Genomic DNA, 6,587 nt, shown 5'->3' with positions numbered 1-6,587 from the left:
AGGAATGCCAGGAACCCACCCCTGCCTCTCCCCTCTGCGGAGGGATTGATGTCCACAGGGTCCCTCCCTACTGGCCCACAGGCTCAGGCCACAGAACCATCACCCCTCACCCTCACATCAGTGGTCTGCAGTCTTTCTTGACAGTTGCAGAACAGAGTCTGGGGTCTCAAGTGAGGGGAGGGCCAGAGTCCTGCCGTCTGCCATGCAGGTCCCCCCGCACAGCAGTGAGTTCGGGTCTGGGAATGGAGGGGCTGGGATTGAGGCTGGCGCAGGGGAGTAAGTGGGGTGGGGAAGCTGAGGAGATGGGCAGGGAGGAGGAAGGGTAATGAGAACATCCCTTCTCTGAACTGTGTCCAGTGGGGTGTGACTCCAGCCTCCCAGGGGAGGGGTTGAGTGGCTGCCTGAGACCAGTAACCAGAGCTCTGGGACAGCCCCCAGGGGCCAGCAGGGCAGCAGCTGAGACAAAGGCTGAAGGTCAGTCAGGACAACTCGGGCTGGTGGGTGGGTCTTATCAGGCGGGTCTTATCAGTGACAGTGTTGGCCTGAGACCTACCCGCCCCCCATAAGCTCAGAGTTGGGGGAAGCAGCCTTCGGGATCTTGTGCAAGAGGCAGCCAGGGAAACAGACACCACGTCCTCAGCTCGCAGCCTGTGTGTGGGCCTGGGGCCCACTAGGTTGAGAGGCCTGAATTATTAAGCCCTGGGAGAGAGGCCGGCTGGCACCAGCGTCAAGGGGGAACTGATCACCCTCTCTTCACAGCTGCCCAGGAGGTGAAGAATTCAGCTACTTCCAGTGCTGGCTGCCCCAGTGTGACCAGAGCTGTAAAAGTACATCTGGCTGGTCTTGGAGGAACCCTGGCCTAGGCTGTTCCTGTCCCCACGCCCCAGGTTTCTCAGAGCCTTTTGTTTACAGGTTCCTGCTCACCTCTGCCACACACATTTTCCACATTCCCCTTCCCCCAAAGCAGCTTGGCTTCTTCCCTTCCCTGCAAAGGAAGGCCCTGCAGCCGCCCAGGAGCCATGGTCTCCAGAGCCCAGGGGTCCACCTGCACTCAGATGTCAGCCTGGGGCTGGCTGGCAAGAGCCCCCCAACCCCCATTCAGCTGGAGGGGTACAGAGGAAGCCGGACCTCCTCCCAGATCTGTTCTGGGCTTTGGGGTTCCCCTCTGAGCAGCTAGGGTTAAGGAACCCCCAAAAGAGCCCCACTTCCAGTGCCTGGGGAAGAAAGGCAGAGGGATCTACCTGAAGTCAAGGAGATAAGATGGTGCCTGTGAAGCCTGGAAGGAGAGAGGCCAGGCCCGTGCCGGTGCCGCTCTGTCACGGATCTAGAGTCCTGGGCCAGAATGAGCCTGGCGGGCCCAAGGATGATCTGGCGGTTCTTGGAACCAGCAACCCCTTCCTGGTTTTCTTTCCTACCGTCTTTTCTCTAAATGCCCATATTCCTGAAAACTGATATTCTACTAAGATGAGGACCAGCTGGGGTGGCAGGGCATCTCTGGGCCCTCACTTCTTTGATAGCACCACTTACTCTTTCCTCCCTGGCCCAGCTTTGGGCCTGATATCCCCCTGCTTCCCTTCATCTCGACAGTTAGGAAAAATTGTCCAAGACTAGCAGATGGGACCAAAGGAGTTCCAAAAAGCCCTGGAGTCATTCCGGGCTTGGGAGTCATCCAGCACAGTAGTCCCCAAACTTTTTGGCACCAAGGGCCGGTTTCGTGGAAAACAATTTTTCCATGGACTGGGGGTGGGGTGGGGGAATGGTTCAGGCGGTAATGGGGGTGATGGGGAGCGATGGGGAGCGGCAGATGAAGCTTCACTCACTGGCCCGCCGCTCACCTCCTGCTGTGCGGCCTGGTTCCTAACAGGCCACAGACCGATATGCGGTCCGAGGCCCCGGGAGCTGGGGACCCCTGACAGGCCCGCCCTGGGCAGATTATCTGGTTTTCTAGGTGAGTAGACCTTTGTCTAACTTGCTGTTTACTATTGATTAGGGTATTTTACAACTTTATAAGGAAGTCGTAGAAAACTGATAGCAATACAGGACTGTTATATAGTGATGCAAATAATATTTTAGTCAAACGGCTAAGGTTTTATTTTATATAATGTAATTTAGCAATCCTTTCAACATTCTTCCTTTCAGTTATTATAAATATTTCAGTATCTCCTGTACTTTTTTGAACCATCCTGTTGGTTCTCTCATTAATTAATGAAATACATTTTTGTTACATGTTCATTCTACATTTGTACAAAAGCCATGTTTTAAAAATTTTAATTAAAAAATCATCATATAGCAAAATGGACTTTTTTCATACATAGTCCTATGAATTTAAACCCATTTAAAGAGTGCAACCACTGCCACAATCAGGATACAGAACAGTTTCATCCCCCCCAAAACACTCCCTGTGCCATCCCTGCAGAATCATGTTTTTGATGTTGTGTGTTTTTGTGTGTATAGTAAAAAAAAAAAAAAACCAAAAACCCACACATCATAAAATTTAAGCATTTTTAAGTATATAGTTCAATAGCATTAAGAATATCTACACTGTGGGACTTCCCTGGTGGTCCAGTGGTTAAGACTCTGCACTTTCACTGCAGGGGGCACAGGTTCGATACCTGCTTGGGGAACTAAGCTCCCATGTGCCACGTGGTATGACCAAAAAGTAAAAAAAGATAGAAAAATAAACCTACATTGTTGTAAGACAGATTTCCGGAAACTTATCATCTTGCAGAACTGAAACTTTGTACCCATTGAACTGTGACTCCTCTGTGTTCCTTCTCTGGCAACCAGCATTCTATTTTCTAGATCTGTGAATTTGACGGGTTAAGATACATCACCTAAATGGAATCATACAGTGTTTGTCCTTTTATGACTGGCTTATTTCACTTAGCATAATGTCCTCAGGGGTCATCCATGTTGCACCATGTTTTCCACGTTTTGAAAATCATTCTTTGACAGAATGCAGAAAGATGTCCGTGACTGGGGTGTTGCTGGCCTGTCTTTACCAGTCCCCCCAGCCTGAGGGAACTCCCTATCTGCCCCCTCTGTCAAGCCTGGGGAAAGCCTTGGGGTTTCAGAGTGTGCCTCTGTCCTGCTTGCCCCACTGCTTGCCCTCCCTTGCAAGGCTCCCAGGATGCAATGAACTCAACAGAAGAAAACCCCTCAATCAGCAGGGTGCTTCGGGACATCTTGGGGTGCGAGTGGTGGGGTTAACCACACGAAGGGTAAATAATTAAACTGAACGTGGACACCCAAGCCAGATGTCCCCTGATTAGCTCCTTACATCAGACAAAGGCAGAAGACGTTGGTGATGAGAGCCTTCACCTTTTCCTCCGCAACAAGGAGAATCAGGAACGTGGCCTGTAGGAGGAGCTCAGCAAACCTGGGGAGTGAGCGGCAGGAGACTTAGGACCAGCGCAGGGCCAGGGGCCCAGACAAAACCCCTAAATGATTTACTTGGGCCTCTAAAATGCAGTCAGCTAGACACATTCCTGCCCCCTCCCCTCACGCAATGCACACGCACAGACCCTAAACTCTTCCACTCAGCATTCAGAATCTGTGGTGTGTGTTAAGTGCCAAGTAGTTTTCACAGGTCTAAAATTCATAACTCTCTCTAGTGCCCCCTTAAAATTTTTTTGAACATTTTCTTTGCCTTTATGAGCAATGAAAGCAGACTTTCTTGGGGTGTGCTGTGTCTACCCCCAGGCATATCTTTCCCTCTCTGAAAGCCTCATTTTCCCCTTCTGGGAGAGGTGTGTGATGGGGCTGGTAAAGAAAGGAGCCTTAGATACTGGTTCCAGCAATGCCCAAAGGCTTCATCATCCTGTGAAGCCATTTAAACACCTGGAGCCTCAGTTTCCCCTCTGAGAAACTATGACAACACTTTACCTAACACTTGATAGTGCATTCCACCCTGGATTTCTTAAGTCCTCTTCATATGAATATATATGCCTTATCTCTAAGGTGACTATAACTTTAGCCTCTAAACTGTGACATTTGTTTTGGAAGCTTTTTATTTATTTTTTCTTTTATTTATATCTTTATTGGAGTATAATTGCTTTACAATGGTGTGTTAGTTTCTGCTGTACAACAAAGTGAATCAGCTATATGTATACATATATCCCCATATCCCCTCCCTCTTGAGCCTCCCTCCCACCCTCCCTTTCCCACCCCTCTAGGTCGTCACAAAGTAAACTGTGACTTTTTTTTTTTAAGAAGATGTTGGGGGTAGAAGTTTATTAATTAATTAATTAATTTTTGCTGTGTTGGGTCTTCGTTTCTGTGCGAGGGCTTTCTCTAGTTGTGGCAAGTGGGGGCCACTCTTCATCGCGGTGCGCGGGCCTCTCACTGTCGTGTCCTCTCTTGTTGCGGAGCACAGGCTCCAGACGCGCAGGCTCAGTAGTTGTAGCTCACAGGCCCGCGGCATGTGGGATCCTCACAGACCAGGGCTTGAACCCATGTCCCCTGCATTGGCAGGCAGATTCTCAACCACTGCACCACCAGGGAAGCCCCAAACTGTGACAGTTTTAAGAGTGAAAAGGGGTGCAAATACTGATTACACTGGGACAATATGTGTAAACTGGGACTGTGGCAACTAACTGGGAGCTTCCTCCACGAAGAGGCCTTGTCTATCCATTTTAGAGGCCCCTATGTATCCATCCTGGAGCTTTGTTCACAGAGGTGCTCAGTGAACACTGGCTGATGTTTGCCTCCTTACGATGCTCTTTTCCCAAGGAATCTAGCCCACAGCAAATTTAGGCGGAGAGGCTTCTCAGTTTAGTTCAAACACCTTAATGTAGGTTGGGTTGGCTTTGGTTGTTAACGAGTTGAGAATAAACACTAAGAGACAGCACGTGACCCATGTTGGGAAGTGGACCCTTTCAGAGCAGCCTAGGGTTGGGCTGCCAAGCATAGTGTTTGTCTGACACATCACAATCGATGTGGCAGAATCTCCTGGGACCACAGTTGTTTGTAAGGGAAGGATTATGTGTTGGCATACCCAGGTGGGATTTCAAGTCTCTGCTTTGCATGAGAACCTGCTAGGACTGCTGGAAGAAATGAAAAGAACTTTGAGAATTAACTGCTGGGGACTTCCCTGGTGGCGCAGTGGTTGAGAGTCTGCCTGCCGATGCGGGGGACACGGGTTCATGCCCCGGACCGGGAAGATCCCACATGCCGCGGAGCAGCTGGGTCCGTGAGCCATGGCCGCTGAGCCTGCGCATCCAGAACATGTGCTCCGCAGCGGGAGAGGCCGCAACAGTGAGAGGCCCGCGTACCACAAAACAAACAAACAAACAACAACAACAAAAAAAACAAAAGGAATTAACTGCTGGATCCTAGGAAAGCAGGTTGACATCTCTAGGGGAAAAAAAATAAAAGGTGACCTTGACCTCTGAAGAGTAAGCCTGGGTGGGCAAAGAGTTCACTCCAATGTAGAAGGCTGTGGCTTGAAATTGATGGGGAGGAGTCTCTTGAATGTACCCCTGGCTGGTTGATGGTAGTTGATGGTAGATGGGTTCTGACCCAGCCGTGGGTGGAAGAAGCCAGGAGGCCACAAGAAAATGGAAATAGGACTTCCCTGGTGGCTCAGTGGTTGGGAATCCACCTGCCAATGCAGCAGACACAGGTTTGAGCCCTGGTCCAGGAGGATCCCACATACTGCAGAGCAACTGGGCCCGTGTGCCACAACTGCTGAGCCTGCGCTCCAGAGCCTGTGTGCCTAGAGCCTGTGCTCTGCAACCGGAGAGGCCACTGCAATGAGAAGCCTGCGTGCCGCAGTAAGGAGTGTCCCCCGCTCGCCGCAGCTGGAGAAAGCCCGCATGCAGCAACGAGGCCCCAACACAGCCAAAAATTAATTAATTAATTAATTTTAAAAAGAAAATGGAAATAGCTGACGTATTCCTTTTGGAGCCTTATAAAGAAGTTGTGAATACTGGTGAGGAGAGACACCTCTCCCAAATGTGGTCAGAAGGCCGTGCAGACTGTGTTCTGCCGCATCGAAGGAAGCGCACTCACACAACAGACACTAGAGACAGATCTTTCCAGCAAATGGCAGCCAAGTGTTGCATCCCAACAAAATCAGGCTATCATGATGGCTTCTGTTAGAGGGAGTCCAGTGTCTTGAGGAAGGGCACCCTTTGGTCTAAGTGGCACAGGGGCACAATATGGAGTAGTGGTGGCCAAGGTCAGAGAACAGGGCGATGTCCCCACTGGGCAGCGACACTGACAACAAAAACCTGGGAGCTGTGTTGTTAATGGCCAACACCAGCAGTGACGTATGTAGTCAACAACATTGACCTTGGTGACGGCTAGGTTGCATTTCATGTCAAAACCCACAGCAATCCCATTGAAGCAAAGAGGAGAATGGCACCAAAGAGAAGTACAGGAAGTCTTTATCAGCTGAGGTGGTGTTGATAAGATACCGAAGTCCTACCTGGGAAAGGACAGGGCAGTGGACTGGAGTTGAAGATATTTCTGTCACACTGCAGTTGTGACCCATTCCTTAGGACACTCTGTCTGGGGGAAAACTTATTACACCGGGGTTGGAAAAACTGTTTTAAAGGCCATGTTCTTTAAATCATTAAAATTTA

General features: G+C 49.9%; 1 non-coding gene across 1 annotated transcript; it reads left to right on the top strand.

Annotated features, from left to right (window-relative positions):
- The first annotated feature begins 2,551 nt into the window (after positions 1-2,551).
- TRNAE-UUC (transfer RNA glutamic acid (anticodon UUC)) lies at positions 2,552-2,624 on the top strand. Its single transcript has one exon. It is a non-coding gene; the product is annotated as a tRNA-Glu (tRNA).
- The last annotated feature ends 3,963 nt before the right edge of the window (positions 2,625-6,587 follow it).

Source organism: Lipotes vexillifer, unplaced genomic scaffold, assembly GCF_000442215.2.
Source record: "Lipotes vexillifer unplaced genomic scaffold, Lipotes_vexillifer_v1.1 scaffold311, whole genome shotgun sequence".
Taxonomy (NCBI): Eukaryota; Metazoa; Chordata; class Mammalia; order Artiodactyla; family Lipotidae; genus Lipotes; species Lipotes vexillifer.
The sequence above is the reverse complement of the archived record's forward strand: the minus strand, read 5'-3'. Positions and strand labels throughout refer to the sequence as shown.